This window comes from Prionailurus viverrinus, chromosome D2 (assembly GCF_022837055.1).
Source record: "Prionailurus viverrinus isolate Anna chromosome D2, UM_Priviv_1.0, whole genome shotgun sequence".
Classification (NCBI taxonomy): domain Eukaryota; kingdom Metazoa; phylum Chordata; class Mammalia; order Carnivora; family Felidae; genus Prionailurus; species Prionailurus viverrinus.
The window spans coordinates 6,893,082-6,911,949 of record NC_062571.1 but is presented as its reverse complement, the minus strand read 5'-3'; the positions used below and the strand labels follow the sequence as shown (position 1 = coordinate 6,911,949).

Here is an 18,868-nt window from a genome sequence, read left to right as displayed (position 1 = left end):
GGGTTTCAATTGGTGCTTGATAAAACTGCTCCTGTCATCTACACTGCTCAGTACATCAGGAAAGATGTAAAAATCAATGCCAAACAATGTCTTAATCTATCCATTATGTGCCCTTACCAGGAACACTCTGAGCAGTTCTAGGAGAATGCCTCCCCTTGAAAGAATAAAGATCTATGATGTGAAAAATAAAATATTCGTCATTCTAAATTTGTTAATGAGAAATGATGAATAGAGATGTGTACTCAGGATCTAAGACCTCCTAGACGAATTGAATGAAGATTATAGGCTACAGAGGAGAGCTCCGGAGACGGGGTTTAACAATGAAAGGAATATGAATTGTTTTAGAGATACCATGACTTGAAACTATGGGAAATGTGTCCACCAGAAGACGAGGACGGACACGAATGAAATACGTTGCTTTCAGGATGACAAATGTCCAAGACAGAGAATATCTCCATCCAGAACAAGGAAACTGCTTGACCTGAAGATGGCTTCCTGGAAGACTGGGGGTCCGGGGCCTTTTATCTCAAAGGAGCTGGGAGAAATAGCTCCAGAGTTAGATTAAATGTAGGTGTCAAGATGAATTAGATGAACTGAAACTGAGAGTCATACCTATAAAACTCCTAAGTGCATATTAATTTTCACCAAGCTAATGTGAAGGATGAGGTGATGTTTGCAATGATCTGTGCTTTACTTGCAACCACGGAATGTGGTACATTGTGTATTCTGGGCTGGACCCTTGAGGCTATGAGGCTAACAACGTTGGGAAGAGGGGAAGGTTGGAGAGAAAGGGACGTGGGAAGTCCTAAAGTTTGGGGATCTTTGGTTACATGCTGGGATGTGCATGAAGTAATGGGCATTGGTGTTAAGAGCATGGAGCTTCACAGGGCCATCAGCACTCAGCACCAGATAGGTGCCCATCGCAAGAGCTCACTGAGGGTTTCCGCCCGGACACAACAGCAGGACAATTGTCATGCTCAGAACAGCTTTCCTTCTGCACTGAAGGGGATCTTTTATGGAAGAAGATTCTGAAGGAGAGGCAAAAGAGAAAAGATTATGTCCTGGATGTTTGGAAGGAGAACTCCAGCCAACATCCCACGAAGCCCTGTGCTATCTCAGTACCACCAGCCTCTACGCCAGTGGTGGAAAGTTACCTAAGGGTTGGGAGCAGCTCAGGCTACTAGTTTAAGGTATTATCATCACTCTCTCTCTCTTTTTTACATTTTTAAAAATGTTTTATTATTTTTGAGGGGGGGAGGGGCAGAGAGAGAGGGACACATGGAATCCAGAGCAGGCTCCAGGCTCTGAGTCGTCAGCACAGAGCCCGACACGAGGCTCAAACCCGTGAGCAGTGAGATCGTGACCTGAGCTGAAGTTGGACGCTCAACCGACTGAGCCGCCCAGGTGCCCCCACCACTATCTTTATTTCCTCTTATCCGCAGGCATCCTGGGAAGGACAGTCGCGGCCACCATCCTCCACCTAAGCGAAATGACGAGGGCGATTGGAACTGGCTTTGTGGACAGCCCGTGTGCTGGGACTCACCTATGAGAAAGGTAGAGATCGGAGGGCGTGATCGAAATCTGGACAGCTGCGGAGAGAGTACACGAGGAGACACCCCCTTCTGCTTACCAAACCCTAGAATAATGAGACGAAGGGGCATCCCTAGAAGTTTGAAAAAAATGTTTGAGTATATAAAATGAGAGCAGTAAACTTAGAAACTCCTTACTCCAAGTAGTAAGAATATATAGAATATATAGAAATATATAGAAGCCTGTATTTACTTAGACTATGAGGAAAGTGCTGGGAATGAAGTCACGAGGCTTATTGTCTGAACGGGAAGATAAATGTGAAACAATCCCCAAAGTAATTAGCTTAGTTTTGGGAAATCAGAAAAAGTAAATAAATTTAAAAAACATGGTGATAAGAAAGAAAGTCTTTTTCAAATATAGCAACATCCTGAATACGTAAATACTGATTTCCTTATTAAAGGTTTTACTGCCTTCAGTTTTCTCTGCAGTTTCCAGGCTTACCAGAAATAAGATGTGTGTGAACTTTTCAGATTGAAAACATGCTTCAATATAGATTTATCGCTTATCATGTCCCTTTCTTCCCTGAGAATGGTGATTATCAGGCAGGGAATTTAGGACAAAGGAGTCAGAAAATATTTATGAGACTAAGGAACAAAACTCCTATTCCAATTTCAAGGTTTCTTTAAAAAAATTTTTTTTAATTAAATTTTTTTTAATGTTTATTTATTTTTGAGAGAGAGAGACAGAGTATGAGTGGGGGAGAGATAGAGATAGAGGGAGACAGAGAATTGGAGCAGACTCCAGGCTCGGAGCTGTCAGCACAGAGCCTGATGCGGGTCTTGAACTTATGGACCTCGAGATCATGACCTGAGCCAAAGTCAGAGGCTTCCCGGACTGAGCCACCCAAGCACCCCATATATATATGTTGTTTAATTTACACCCAAGTGAGTTAACATATAGTGTAATAATGATTTCAGGAGTAGAATTTAGTGATTCATCACTTACATGTAACACCCAATGCTTATCTCAACCAATGCCCTCCTTAATGCCGGTCACCCATGTAGCCCATCGCCCCCACCCCACTAACACCCCTCCAGCAACCCTCAGTTTGATCTCTGTATTTAAGAGTCTCATGGGGTGCTTGGGTGGCTCAGTTGGTTGAGCGTCCATCTTTTGCTTAGGTCATTATCTCATGGTTAGTGAGTTTGAGGCCTGCATCAGGCTCCATGCTGTCAGCACAGAACCCACTTTGGATCTTCTGTCCCTCTCTGTCTGTCTGCCCCTCCCTCACTCATTCTCTCTCTCTCTCCCCACCCCCCCCAAAAATAAATAAACATTAAAAGAGTCTCTTAGGGTTTGCCTCCCTCTCTGTTTTTATCTTACTTTTGCTCCCTTTCCCCTATGTTCATTTGTTTTGCTTCGTAAGTTCCACATATGAGTGAAATCATACTTGTCTTTCTCTGCCGGACTTATTTCACTTAGCATAATATCCTCTAGTTCCATCCACATTGTGGCAAACGGCAAGATTTCATTCTTTTTGATGCCGAGTAATACTCCATTGTGTGTGTGTGTGTGTGTGTGTGTGTGTGTGTGTATGCCACATCTTCTTTATTCATTCAGCAGTTGATGGACATGTGGGCTCTTTGCATACTTCGGCTAATGTTGATAGTGATGCTATAAACACTGGGGTGCATGTGCCCCTTCGAATCAGCATTTTTGTATCCTTTAGATAAATCCCTAGTGATGCAATTGCTGGGTGATAGGGTAGTTTCCATTTTTAATTTTTTGAGGAACCTCTATACTATTTTCCAGAGGGGCTGCACCATTTTTCATTCCCACCAACAGTGCAAAAGGGTTCCTTTCTCCACATCCTTGGAAACATCTGTTTTTTCTAAGGTGTTAATTTTAGCCATTCTGACAGGTATGAGGTGTTATTTCATTTTGTTTTGGATTTGTATTTCCCAGATGATGAACGATATTGAGCATCTTTTCGTGTGTCTGTTAGCCATCTGGATGTCTTCTTTGGAGAAGTGTCTATTCATGTTTTTTGCCCATTTCTTCACTGGATTATTCCTTTTTTTGGTGTTGAGCTTGATACTAACACTTTATCTGATATGTCATTTGCAAATATCTTCTCCCATTCTATTGGTTGCCTTTTAGTTTTGCTGACATTCTTCTGCATGTCTCTGTCCAATTTTCCCAATACTACTTGATGTGGAGACTGTCTTTTTTCCATCAGATATTCTTTCCTGCTTTGTCAAAGATTAGTTGGCCATACATTTATGGATCCATTTCTGGGTTCTCTATTCTGTTCCATTGATCTGAGTGTCTGTTTTAGTGCCAGTACCATATTGTCTTGATGATTACAGCTTTGTAATACATCCTGAAGCCCGGAATTATGATGCCTCCCACTTTGGTTTTCTTTTTTAGGATTGCATCGGCTATTCGGGGTCTTTTCTGGTTCCATACACATTTTAGGATTGTTTGTGCTAGCTCTGTGAAGAATGCTGGTGTTATTTTGATAGGGATTGCATTGAATAGTTACATTGCTTTGGGTAGTATTGATGTTTTTGTTTTTTTTTGAGAGGGAGGGCACGAGTGAGGGGAGAGAGAGAGACAGAGAGAGACAGAGAGAAACAGAAACAGAGAATCCCATGAGGGGCAGAGGGAAAGAAAAAGATGGGGAAAGAGAGAAGTGGGGCTCCAGCTCACCCGATACAGGGCTCAAACTCACAAACTGTGAGATCATGACCTGAGCCAAAGTCAGATGCTTAACCAACTGAGCCACCCAGGTGCCCCTATTATCGACATTTTAACAATATTTATTCTTCCAATCCATGAGCATGGGATGTTTTTACATTTCTTTGTGTCCTCTTCAGGTTTTTTTTCATAAGATTTCTATAGTTTTCAATGTATAGATATTTTACCTCTTTGGTTGGGTTTATTCCTAGGTATTTTATGGTTTTTGGTGCAGTTGAAAATGGGATCGATTCCTTGATTTCCCTTTCTGCTGCTTCATTATTAGAGTATAGAAATGTAACTGATTTATGTACATTGAATTATGTCCTGTGACTTTGCTGAATTCATGGATCCGTTCTAGTAGTTTTTTGCTAGAGTTGTTTGGTTTTCCATGTGCAGTATCATGTTGTCTGCGAAGAGTAGAAGTCTGACTTCCTCCTTGCCTATTTGGATGCCTTTTATTTCTTGTGTTTTTTTTTTCAATATATGAAATTTATTGTCAAATTGGTTTCCATACAACACCCAGTGCTCATCCCAAAAGGTGCCCTCCTCAATACACTTCACCCACCCTCCCCTCCCTCCCACCCCCCATCAGCCCTCAGTTTGTTCTCAGTTTTTAAGAGTCTCTTGGATGCCTTTTATTTCTTTGTGTTGTCTGATTGCTGAGGCTAGGACTTCCAATACTATGTTGAATAACAGTGGCGAGAGTGGACATCCCTGTCTCGTTCCTGATCTTAGGGGGAAAGCTCTCAGTTTTTCCCCATTGAAGATGATATTAGCGGTGGGTCTTTTGTATATGGCCGTTATGATCTTGAGGTATGATCCTTCTATCTCTACTTTCCTGAGGTTTTTTTATCAAGAAAGGATGCTGTATTTTGTCAAATGCTTTTTCTGCATCTATTGAGAGGATTACATGGTTTTTATTCTTTCTTTTATTAATGTGGTATATCACGTTGATTGAATTTGCAGATACTGAACCAACCCTGCATCCCAGGAATAAATTCCACTTGATCATGGTGGAATTATTTTAACATAGTGTTGGATCCGGTTGGCTAGTATCTTGTTGAGAATTTTTGCATCCATGTTCATCAGGGAAACTGGTCTTTAGTCCTCCTTTTTTAGTGGGGTCTTTGGTTTTGGAATCAAGGTAAATGCTGGCCTCGTAGAATGAGTTTGAAAGTTTTCCTTCCATTTCCATTTTTGGAACAGGTTCAAAAGAATAGGTGTTAACTCTTCTTTATATGTTTGGTAGAATTCCCCTGGAAAGCCATCCGGCCCTGGACTCTGGTTTGTTGGGATCAAGGCTTCATTATAAGCGTTTAAACACAGTTAATGATGAGTTAACGCTGTCTATAAAACCAAAGATGCTGCTTACTTGGCTAGACCCAATCAATATATGTTTACTGTTCTTTTAGCTTTGCTTCATGTACACAGGCACTTTGTTTCTTACGGGAAATCAATGTCTGGAACCAAAAAAATAACTGTGAAATGGTTTTATTTAAATCAGCCTTTTCTCGTTATTGAACATTTCATATGAATAAATTAATCTTTATGCACACGACGATGACCTATCTGAAATAGCTTCCCAATTCTTTAAAATGTCAAAGGCATTTCCTAGCATAAAAAATAATAAAGGCATTTTGCTATCACATGGTTTATTAGTAGACTGGGAAAATCAATCTTATCCTAAGCAAAAGCAGAAATATTATTAGCTGAATCAAGAAAAGTGAGACATTTTGCCCGTGAACTCTTTTTCTTCCAATAATATATCTATTTTGGGAAATCATAAGACTGGAGCGAGACAAAAATGTGGGAGGATATTAGGCTTCTCGAACTAGCTATTGTTAAGGATTAGGAAATGAATGTAGCTTTTACCTGTGACTTTTTCAAGATCCATATGAAAAGAAAGTAATATGTGAAATAAAAAAGCTCTGCCCATTATTAATAGCAACCGTCTGTCTTACAGAGAGTGACTAGGAGTGTCACTCTTGGCAGTTAGTTAGGGGAGAGACCGGATGTGCCTGGTTCCCCCTCCGGCGCTCACTTCCTGTTCTCGCTGTAAACCGCAGGCAGTGTGCAGCGCACCACCTGCGGACGCCCCCAAAGGTTCTGCTGGGAGCCCAAGAAACCCTTCGCTTTAAAATGTGAAAAATTTAAGGGGCGCCTGGGTGGCTCTGTCAGTTAAGCCTACGACTTCGGCTCAGGTGATGATCTCGCGGTCAGTGGGTTCGAGCCCCACGCTGGGCGCTGTGCTGACAACTCGGAGCCTGGAGCCTGTTTAAGATTCTGTGTCTCCCTTTCTCTCTGCCCCTCCCCCACTCACACTCTGTCTCTCTCTCTTTCTCCGTCTCTCTCTCTCTCTCTCAAAAATAAGTAAACGTTTTAAAAAATGTGGAAAACTTAAGGGCTGATGTCCCCAATTTGCCCCTCACCCTCAAACTTGCTTCGCCTCTAGTTCTAGGACAAATGAGTTTATTTTGAGCCTGAATTCGCTAGGACGGAAGGCCTTCTGTTTTTGTTTTCTCACGCTGAGCATATTTACCAAGTTTCTTACGTTGGAGAGCCTGACCCTATTGCATACTGCCTTTCTGTCCCAGCAAAAGAGCTTCTCCATTGTGGAGGGAGCTGTCGTGCCTCATTTCATACAGCGTCGGGGACAATTCTGAGCGTCTGGGATTTGTTTCCGTAGGGGTTCGGCTTTGTGTGTGTGCTTGCTTGCGTGCCCGTAGAAAACAGAAAATCTAGATTCAAAGAAAAGCGCTGACAGTGTTTAAAGTGCCTCTTTCTGAGGACTGAGATTGCCTTCAGCATGTTCCTCTTTATTTTCCGGAGGTTTTGCAGTAAGCATACCGTACTTCATGGTGAGGGGGAAAGAAAGCTATTTCCCTCAAAATGATTGAGCATTTGGTATGAGCACAGTACTGTACTAAGTAATCTGGGAAGTAAAAAGAACAGACTTCCTTCCACTTAAAGCCTTTAACAAGACATAAGTCAGTTGATGTACTACGTGATCGTCTTTTTATTGCCTGTTCCGTGTCCGATAACTCATTTTACTTCGTGCACTCGATTCTCCCTTAGTCCAGTCATACAGAAAATGTGTAAGTTCACTTGATGGTACATTATTATTCAGTAATTTCAGATGATGTTGGTGACAAACATGGCGATACATATTTTATAGTAGCAGATCACAAACACAAGATCAACACGGGCGAAAAAAAGGTATGCGTAACACAGAAAGCAGTCTAGATAGTGGTAATCGTTTCCTACCTTTTAAATTGACTATTAAGAGCATGTATCCTTCTCATAATGAGAGAAAAATTAACTTCTAATGATTTTAATAAATTGATCACCCAAGAACAATTTTGTCCTAGCTTTGGGGCACTGGTACACAGTGTAATGGACGTTTAGTGAAAAGGGAGACCAGGGGCGCCTGGGTAGCTCAGTTGGTTGAGTGTCTGACCCTTGATTTCACTCAGGTCACGATCAGGGTTGTGGGATTGAGCCCCCAGTCGGGCTCCATACTCAGTGTGGATAATAAATAATTTTATTTCTCTAAAATAAAATTTAAAAAATTTAAAAATTAAAAAAATAAAAGAGAAACCTGTGTGAGACAGTGAAGCTGGAAGAGGCTTCAAAAAGCAACATAGGGTGCGGTCCCTGGGTGGCTTAGTTGGTTAAGCGTCGACTTGGTTAAGCATCTGACTTCAACTTAAGTCATGATCTCAGGGTTTGTGAGTTCAAGCCCCGCGTCAGGCTCTGTGAGCTAGGAGCCTGGAGCCTGTTTCAGATTCTGTGTCTCCCTCTCTCTCTGACCCTCCCCCACTCACACTCTGTCTCTCTCTCTCTGTCTCTCTCAAAAATAAATCAACATTAAAATAAAAATTAAACTGGGGAGTGTTATGCTAAGTGAAATAAGTCATGCAGAGAAAGACAGATACCATATGTTTTCACTCTTATGTGGATCCTGAGAAACTTAACAGAAGACCATGGGGGAGGGGAAGGAAAAAAAAAGTTAGAGAGGGAGGGAGCCACACCATAAGAGACTCTTAAAAACTGAGTATAGACTGAGGGTTGATGGGGGGTGGGAGGGAGGGGAAAGTGGGTGATGGGCATTGAGGAGGGCACCTGTTGGGATGAGCACTGGGTGTTGTATGGAGACCAGTTTGACAAATTTCATTAAAAAATAATAATTAAAAAAATAAATAAAAAATAAAAATTTAAAAAGCAACACAGGGCTCCCTGAGTACTTCAGAGGAAGGGTGAGATTCCAGAAGGATACAGAGAGAGGACATCCTAGAAAGAGCTTGCACAACAGCAATTAGACCTGGGCCGTCTGTGAAATAGGGTAATAGCAACTCGCGCATACAGTGGCTGTTTGGATTAAGCAAGGTGGTGCACCCATCGTCATCTGGGCAAGAGACACTCAGGAAATATTAGCCAGCATGATGATGGTGACAGTGAGGAGAGAGAGGAGAGGGACTCGAGAGAGAGTCCAAAAGAATGAACGGCAAACCTGGTGATAGTCTGCTTCCTTGAATGGAAATAAGAATGCCAAATCGTTGGAGAACAGGAAGCTGGAGGCACCGTAAGGATGTCCTGAAGGAAAGGGACGGAGCAGCAAGAAACTGAAAGCAGTTTCATCCCCAGGACGGAAGGCCGTCGGGACTGCTCGTTCTCTGCAGGACTTCGCACGGGCGCCAGGCCTGGGGGTAAGAATGTTCCATCTGGTGCCGGATGTAGTTGTGACCCGGTATGGAATGCAGGTGGATGACTGTGCAGATGCCAAATACTATGTCGTGTGTGCTTGCTCTTGTTAGACAATTTGCAAAAATAAAAGAGGCTTGAACCAGGGGACCGATGTTTCACCTCCTGGAGAGTCTTGGCCCCCTGCTTTTCCAGTTTTTTTTTTTTTTTTTCTTTTTTAAAATTTACATCCAAGTTAGTTAGCATCTAGGGCAATAACGATTTCAGGAGTAGATTCCTTAGTGCCCCTTCCCCATTTAGCCCATCCCTCTTCCCACAACCCCTCCCGTAACCCTCAGTTTGTTCTCCATATTTATGAGTCTCTTCGCTTTTGTCCCCCTCCCTGTTTTTATATTATTTTCGTTTCCTTTCCCTTATGTTCATCTGTTTTGTCTCTTGAAGTCCTCATAGGAGTGAAGTCGTATGATTTTTGTCTTTCTCTGACTAATTTCACTTAGCGTAATCCCCTCCAGTTCCATCGACAGCTTTTACAGTTCTCACCGCACCTTTGGGACCTGTCTCTCGACACCAAATAGACCTTTGTTGTTTCTTCTCTCAGATATCAGAAGGAAGGCACCCGAGCCAGAACCGTAGCTGGTGTGCAGGGAAAGTAATGGGTCAAGTTTAGGACATTTGGTATCAAAATTTTAGTGGGATATTTATCAAATAGTAGTAAATAACTATGAAATCTTGTGGGGGTGCCTGGACCACAGGGTTAGATCTGGGAATGGTCTGCACAAAAGCAAGTATTGGTTTTGGTTGCCTTGAGCCTTGGTGTGGTTTAAGGTAGGAGAGGGGACGAGAAGCCAGCTCAGGAGGCAGAGGGAGAGTGGTCAGCGGGATGGAGAATACAGCAAGACGGAGCCGGCACCAGGGACACAGGAGGGGCAAGATGGTCTCTAATGTCCTCCACTGTTCAGGCAGAGGAGTCTGGGGGGAGTTGAGTCGATACGAGAGAAGCCACCAGCCGGACACTAATTGTGCCACCACCACGTCCTGCCACCCCTATTCTTGCATCCAGTTGCAGGCCCCGGTGATGGAACCTCTGTTCACTTTGCTGGTCTGCTCAAAGGGATGCCCTGACTGTGAACTTGATCGCTGAAGGCCAAATGCTGGGGGCCATTACATTACTTACCCCTGAAGCACTGTATGTAGGTCAGCAGTTAGTTTCGAGAGAAGAAGTTCAGAGTCACTTAGGCAAGAGGCCTCGCGGGTCAACCGAATACGAATGAGGGAAACGTAGAGCTCAGTTCTCAAAGAGGCAGACGGAAGCCTCCATCCAGGTCTTTTCCCTTTCCACTGCTTTGTCGTTTAGGGATTGAGAAGCTGAGTTGGGTAAAAGGTTGCGTAGAAAATGAAAAAGGAAGCTAGAGACGTGGTGGAGAGACAGGATCTTCTATAGCCCCCAAAGCCCAGCCGGGGTACCGTTTTTCAGGCACTTTCCCTGTCCCAGACACTCTGCTGACTTTTCACACACTGATGTGACCCTCACAGAAGCCCTGAGGCGGTAGTGTCATCAGCCTAATCGCTGCTGAGGAGACAGGTGAGGGGCCCAGCAGCTTGCTCAAGGTCTCCTAACGGGAGCAGCCCAGGCAGCACGTGTGTCGGGGGGGTCCTGCCGCATACAGTGGCTCTCTCACTGTGCCTCACCGCCTCTCGGTGCCGTGGCCTCAAAACCACCTCAAAAGGAAACCACCTGCCTCCTGGAAGCGGAGAATGATCCGCAAGATGGCTGCCACCAAAAAGTATGAAAGTTAAAAATTAGCCAGAAGTAAGAGGAATAAACTACTGACACAGTCGTGGATTACTCTCAAAAGTATTATGCTAAATGACATATCTGATAGAAGGTTAGTATCCCAAACATATAAACCACCGATCAAACTCAATACCCCCAAAATGAATAATCCAATTAAGAAATGGACAGAAGGCCTGAGTAGGCATTTCTCCAAAGAAGGCATACAGATGGCCAACAGACCCATGAAAAGATGTTCAAAATCACTCATCAGGGAAATACAGATCAAGACCACACTGAGATATCACCTCACACCTGTCAGAGTGGCTAAAATCAACAACTCAAGAGACAACGGGTGTTGGCAAGGATACGGAGAAAGGGGAACTGCCGTGCCCTGTTGGTAGGAATGCAGACTGGTGCAGCCACTCTGGAAAGCAGTATGGAGGCTCCTCAAAAAATTAAAAATAGAATTACCTTATGATCCAGTAATTGCACTATTAGGTATTTGCTCCCAAAATACAAAAATACTGATTCAAAGGGATACGTGCACCCTGATGTTTATAGCAGCATTATCTGCCATAGCCAAGTTATGGAAATGGCCCAAGTGTCCACTGACTGATGAATGGATAAAGAAGAAATTATATATACAATGGAATCTTACTTGGCCATGAAAAGAATGAAATCTTGCTATTTCTGGCGATGTGGATGGAGCAGGAGAGTATTATGCTAAGTGAAATGAATCAGTCAGAGAAAGACAAATACCACAGGATTTCACTCCCGTGGAATTTAAGAAACAAAACAAACAAGCATAAGAGGAAAAAAGCGAGAAGGAAGCCAAGAAACAAATGCTTAACTATAGAGAATAAGCTGATGGTCACCAGAGGGCAGGCGGTGGGGTGCTGATTTGCTGTAACAAGCACCGGGTGATGTATGGAAGTGTCGAATCACTGTTTGTACACCTGAAACTAATATTACACTATATGTTAACTAGCTGGAATTTAAATTAAAAAAAATTTTTTTAAGTATTATGCTAAGTGAAAGGAGCCAGACACAGAAGACGTCACATAGGATCCCATTTATGTAAATTCTTGAAAGGCAAATTCTAGAAAAACCAAGACGATACTGACAGAAAGCAGGATCTCTGGTTGCCTGGGGCTGGGAGGGGACTAGGGAACCGACTTTTTAAAAAGAAAGAACTTTTTATCATGATGGAAAATTCTACATCATGGGTGTGGCGGGGGTAACTCGACTTTGTCAAAGCCCATGCAACTGTGCAGCTGAAATGGGTGAATTTTATTGTGTTAAGATATGTGTCAATCAAATGCGCCACAAGAAGTTCCATTTCTTTTCATGAATGTTCTCAAAGAAGTGTTACCTTTAAGTTTTGTGTTTATTAGTGTTGTCTGTTTTAGTAAAGAAGAATGTTTTCGCAATGGAGAATTATCATTTGGAAACTACAGTGGTGCTTCTGGGGGCAATTTACAATCAAAAGTGATCAAGTGAACACAGCAAGAGCAGACTAACCACACACAAATGTAACTGCCTACGGTCTCCTGGTGGCAGCAATGTAGGATTTCACTTGATGAATTCATTCAGCAAATGTTCATTGTGTCAAAACAATTTAAAGCTGCCATTTTTGTAGGTCAAACCTGGTCATCTGTTAGCAATTCCAAATGGTTCGGTCTAATAGAAAGCGCCTTCTGTGTGCTCAGGTAATATCCTGGGAGCTGCAGGGGATATAGTGTTACGTGAGAAGGACCAAAGTCCCAGCCTTGCATTCTTGCTTGCATTTCTGGTCGCCCAAGACATGAATGAGCAGAGAGACAAGATAACAAAATCATTCCAAACTGTGATAGGAAAGAGGTAGGACGAAATGATTGGCCCTCACTTGGGGTGAGGTGAAGGCCACTTTGGAAAAGATCAGAAAAGCTGAGATCATGACATGGAACGTCAGGGGAAGGTCGGTCTAGGTAAAAGGAACAGCAAGGTGAGCGACCTTAAGGTGGGGTGGACGCACACGGGGGCTGGGCTGAGTGAGGAGCTGTTATTCCAGTAGTTCAGAAAAGGAAGCAGAAGTGAACCCCGCAGGGCCTCGAGGGCTTGGAGAAGGAGGATGGGTTCTACTCAGATTTGGGGAAAGTCACGGACGGACAGCCTTTTACCAAAAGGGCTGAGGTGATGCAGTTTGTGTTTTAAAATAGAGCTTTGCGGGCAAAGGAAATAAATATGCCATACCTCGACTGTGGTGGTTACAGGACTGTCTACATTTGTCGCAAGTCACTGAATTGTAAACCATAAGAGGTGAATTAATTGGTGAGCTTTACTCTATGTCGATCACACCTTCATAAACCCAACCCCCCAAAATAAGACAACTCTGAGCTCAAGCACTAAGAATGGTTTCTCTGGAAAATGTTTATGGGAGGGGTTTTGGGTTTGGGATTGTTTGGTTTTGGTGACATTGTTTCTTGATCACTTTGCCTCCTTAAACTCTGCGCATGTATGATTTTTAGTAGAAGATCACATTTAGGAAAGAGAACTCTGGCTACTGGATGGAGAAAAGATAATAAGACAGAGTCAAAGATCGTAGACACACAGGGAGGCCGTTGAGGGGACTGTGGCAAGAGATCATCGTGGCTGAGCCTGGGGTGGTGACGGTGAAAGCAGGCGATGGAGAGAGCATAAACAGTCTAGTTCCGCTGGATTGGACGTGGGCAGAGGGAATAAGGAAATGGAAACGGAGGACGACTTTTAGGGTGGGGATGTCAGCATGGATGAGGCAGGGTTGGCAAGAAGGAGCCGTTCAATCAAGGTTTTTGGACTTCTAAATATTTTGAAATGCCTATTGTTTATCTGAGTGGAGGTGTGAAGAAGGCACTTGGCCATATGAGCCCGCAGCAGAGGGAAGAGAGGACAGGGCTCGGGCTCATCAGTGCCCCGTGGTATCTCCCGCCCTGGGCCTGGTCGAGGTCAAAGGACAAGGGAAAGGCTGGAAACAGAGCAAAGCAGAGGGCCCTGGAGCACTCCAGATTTGGAGCTTGGGTAGCAAGGCAGAGATAGCTGGGCAGGGGAGCACCACATGGCCTGCTCCCAAGAAGGGTGTATATTTAACCCTTTGAGTGTTGAATGTGTGCATCTGTGCGGGCTGCCACACAAAATACCAGAGACCGGGGGTGGGGCTTAAACAACAGACACTTCTGTCCTGAGAGTTTGAGGGCTGGGATTCTCAGAGCAGGGTGCCAGTGTGGTAGGTTCCTGGTGAGATCTTTCTTCCTGGCTTGCAGATGGCTGCCTTCTTCCTGTGTCCTCCCATGGTGCAGAGAGACAGGCAGACAGGGAGAGAGACACAGAGAGAGAATGAAGAGTAAGTGAGAGATTTCTCCCTCTTATGAGGCCAAAGTCCTCTCAGATTAGGGCCCTGCTCTTATGAGCTCATTTAACCTTAATTATCTCTCAAGGACCTTACCTCCAGGTACAGTCACAGTGGAGGTTAGGGCTTCAATATGTGAACCGGGGGAGGAGACACAGTTCAGTCCACAGAGACCTGTACGTGGACATCATGGTGACCTAGAGTACAAACCATGACCACAGTCTTGTCACGTGGCCAAACTGCAAAATGATGACCTCACTGTGAGCCTCCAGCTATTGCAACAGTGCAGTGGCCCATCATCTAAAGCCTCCCCGCCCTCCACAGCATGCTTGTGATAAGTGAGGACACTAATAACAACATTGATGATGACATTTGTTGTTTGACCACTGTGTGTCCGGTACTGTTGTCATAAGCACTTTGGCATTGAGTAGCTCAGCCTATCCTCACAACAAGCCTTTGACGTAGATATTTTATTTACAGCCAAGGGGGCACAGGCCCCAAGAAGTTAAATAACTTGCTCAAGGTCACAATATTAATAAGTGGCAGGAAAGGGATCCACGTCCTGCCGCCTGGCTTTAACAGTCTGGGCTATTAACCACTGTTCTAGCTCTGACTTTAAGGGTCCGCTTAACATTTACTTAGATTCCATGGAGTCGGTGGGGCTGGGTTTAGCAAGTATCTTCTCGTGGTCAGTTCTGTCATCTCTGAGAGTTCAACATGTGGCAAAATTCAGATCAAAGAAGTCACTGGGCATTTTGATGTCAGAAACCACAAGGCCATTAAATTTCATGGGGGATATATTAGTGTCCAAGGGCTTCTGTAATAAAGTCCCTGAAACTGGATGGTTGGGAGTCTGAACTCAAGGTGTCAGCAGATGCACGTTCCCTCTGAAATCTGTAGGGGAATCCTTCCTATCTTCTTAGCGTCTGGTAATTTGCCAACAACCCACATTGGCCACTTAGCCAACACTGACACAGAGTACACGTGTAAGAAGGCGTTTCTTGACTTGTGGCTATGCAACTCCAGTCTCTGCCTTTATTGTCACATGGCAGTCTTCACATGATGCCTTCGTATAAGGACATCAATCATACTGAATTAAGAGCCCACCCTTCTCCAGAATGACCTCATCCTTTTTATTGAGATAGAATTGACATATAACATCATATTAGTTTCAGGTATACAACATGATCAAATATTTGAATATGCTGAGAAATGATCACCATGACAGGTCTGGTTAACATCCATACCATACATGGTTACGATCTTTTTCCGCTTATGATGAGAACACTTAAGAGTTGCCTTCTCAGCAACTTTCAAATATACAATACAGTCTTATTAACTATAATCACCAGCATGGTGATTACATCCCCGTGACTTATTTATTTTATAACTAGAAGTTATACCTTTTGACCCCTTTCACCCATTTCACCCATCCCCCATTCCATTGCTTCTGGTGACCCACCAATCTGTTCTCTGTATCAGTTCAGGTTTATTTGTTTTTTTATTTTTCAGATTACACATATAAGTGAGATCATACATACATATACATATACATATACCTGTAAATATTTTCCTTATCCATTTCCTTTCCACATTTCACATCTTCTGTATCCATTCGCCCATCAGTGGACACTTAGCTTGCTTCAATACTTGAGCTGTTATGAATTGCTGGATCATATAGTAGTTCTATTTTTCTTTCTCTGAGGAGCCTCTGTACTATATTCCATAGTGGCTGCACCAATTTACATTCCCACCAGCAAGACACAAATGTTCCCTTTTCTCCACATCCTCATCAACATTTGTTATTTCTAGTCCTTTTGATAATAGTCATTCTAATAGGTACTAGGTGATACATCATCGTGGTGTCAATTTGTATTTTCCTGATGATTAGTGAAGTTGAACACCTTTTCTTGTATGTGTTAGCCATCTGTATGTCTTCTTTGGAAAAAATGTTTATTCAGATCCTCTGCCCATTTTTAGGTTGGATTGTTTGGGATTTTTTTTTTTTTTTGCTATTGAATTGTATGAATCCTTTATATATTTTATAAATTAACCCCTTGTCAGATATATGATTTGCAAATATTTTCTCCCATGTGGTTGTTGCCTTCTCATTTTGTTGGTCGTCTTCTTTGCTGTGCAGAAGCTTTTTAGTTTAATATAGTTCCACTTGTTTATTTTTGCTTTTGTTCCTTTGCTTTTAATGTCAGAGCCAAAAAATCATCACCAAAATTGACACCAAGGAGCTTTACCATCTATGTTTTCCTCTGGGGGTCTTATGGCTTCAGGTCTTATGTTCAAGTCTTTAATATATTTTGAGTTAATTTCTGTGTATAGTGTAAGGTAATCTAGTTTCATTCTTCTGCATGTGGCCATCCAGTTTCCCAGCAGCATTTTTTGAAGAGGCTGTCCTTTCCCCATTGTATATGTTGGGTACTTTGTTGTAAATTAACTGACCACATATGCATGGGTTTATTTCTGGGCTGTCTATTCTGTGTCATTGACCTATGTGTGTCTGGCTTTATGCCAATACAGCACTGTTTTGATGACTATAGTTTTGCAATATAGTTTAAAATCCAGAAGCATGATGCCTCTAGCTTTCCTTCTTTCTCAAGACTGCTGTGGCTAGTTAGGGTCTTTTGTGGTTCCAAACAAATTTTGGGATTTTTGTTCTATTTCTGTGAAAAATGCCATGGAAATTTTGATAGGGATTGCATTAAATGTGTAGATTGCTTTGGGTAGTATAGACATTTTAACAATATTAATGGTTCCAATCCATGAGCACAGAATATCTTTCCATTTATTTGTGGTATGACTTCATCTTAATTTAACTGATTACATCTTCAATAGCCCTATTTCCAAATAAGGTCACATTCTGAATATTGGGGGTTAGGACTTCAACATTTCTCTCTCTCTCTCTCTCTCTCTCTCTCTCTTTCTCTCTCTCTCGGTGGGAGTTACATAATTCAACCCAAACAGGGGCTATATAGATAGAGTTTAAAATCTTAAGAATAAGTATCTCTCTGCAAATCTTTAATGCACAATCCCCACTTTCTCAATCTAACATCCCTAGAAAAACTTCCTGACAGCAAAGTTCCTTCCTCAGGCTTAAGGATGCTCGGCACCAGATGTTAAGTCCTCTAGAAAATCTGCAAATGGCAGAGGAAAAATTCAAAGAGAAAATAAAGTTCTCAAGTGCAACTAGCTTCTACTCTAAATTAAAGCAACGTCAGAATTTTTTCCAAGTCCTCTAACTTCAAAAATACCAACAAACACTGTTCATAGTGTTGGGTTCTATCATTTCTCTTAATTTTTTACATTCTGGAAGTTGAACTATAAAGCCACATGCTAATTACGTAACAGTATTCTCTGTTAATAAGTGTTTTTGAACAGTTTTGCCACCTCAAAGTAATTCAATGAAGATTTAACGTAAGGTGGCCTTTCAAATGAACACAGAAAAGATGGGGCTTTTGGCTAACCATTTGGGTTACCATTTGGGAAAAAGTAAAGTTAGATGCCTACTTCATACATTAAACTTACATAAAATTGAATTATAGAAAATTTTTCATTTTTTTATTTAACTTTCCTAAAAGTTTATTTATTTATTTCTGGGAGAGAGAGAGAGAGAGTGCATACACGTGCCTGTGCATGAGCAGGGAGGGGCAGAGAGAGAGAGAGAGAGAGAGAGAGAGAGAGAGAGAGAGAGAGAATCCCAAGCAGGCTGTGCACTGCCCGCACAGAGCCTGACCCTGGAACTGTGAGATCGTGACCTGAGCTGAAACCAAGAGCCAGACGCTTAACTGATGGAGCCACCCAGGTGCCCAGAATTATAGATGAATTTTTAAAATTAGACAAGGTAAATCACAAAATAACTGAGAAAATAGAAGGGACTATTCACTATATTTTGAATTGGAAAGTTTTGCTAATTATAAGCGCAAAGAGATAATCCATAAAAATGGGGCACCTGGGTGGCTCAGTTAAGCATCCAACTTCCGCTTACCTCACAGTCTCACAGTTGGTGAGTCTGAGTCCCACATCAGGCTCTCTGCTGTCAGCAAAGAGCCTGCTTCAGATCTTCGGTCCCCCCCTCTTTCTGCCCCTCCCTCGCTCTTTCTCTCTATCAAAAATAAATAAACAACTACTAAAAAAGATATAATCCATAAAAAGAGATATGAATCAGTTTAAATACATAAAAGTCTAAAACTTACTTGTATATATAAAAAACAGCATAACAACATGGGGGAGAAGGTATGTACTGTATATGACGGATATGTTTATATTTTTCGTGCAAGAACACAAATTGCTAACAAATTCATTCTCCAAAAAAAGATAGCAGAATTTTAAAAGGCAACCCACAGAAGAAGAAATACAGCCATTAAACATATGAAAAGATGCTTGTTCTCATTTAAGACCAGTTACATAGGATCTCTAAGGCCTCTTTCATTCAGTGCGAACACAGCATGATTCTGAATATAGAGTATTCATTGGGTACATTTTTGCATAGATTTGCTCTTGAACTCACCTTCCAGTGCAGAATATTTTAATCTCCAATACACAGTTTAATAAAATCACTTACATCTCATTTACCATATTTCTGCTAGAAAAATCTGGATCTTTTCAAACCCAACGTTATTAGAATCTCTTGGTTGCGTAAGCCGAAATGCCAATTCAAACTTGCTTAAGAAAAAGATTCAGCAGATGTCTACCACCTCCACACATTCCTACACCCTTAATCTCCCTGTGTTTTGAAACTCCAAATG

The 18,868-nt window shown here is 42.4% G+C and overlaps 1 long non-coding RNA gene across 1 annotated transcript in view; it reads left to right on the top strand.

Moving 5' to 3' along the window:
* Positions 1–18,868, top strand: part of LOC125148032 (uncharacterized) — an 87,130-nt gene that overhangs the window by 45,319 nt on the left and 22,943 nt on the right. The window contains exon 4 of the long non-coding RNA XR_007145391.1: positions 1,443–1,554. This is a non-coding gene — a long non-coding RNA (uncharacterized LOC125148032). The remainder of the gene's footprint in view (positions 1–1,442; positions 1,555–18,868) is intronic.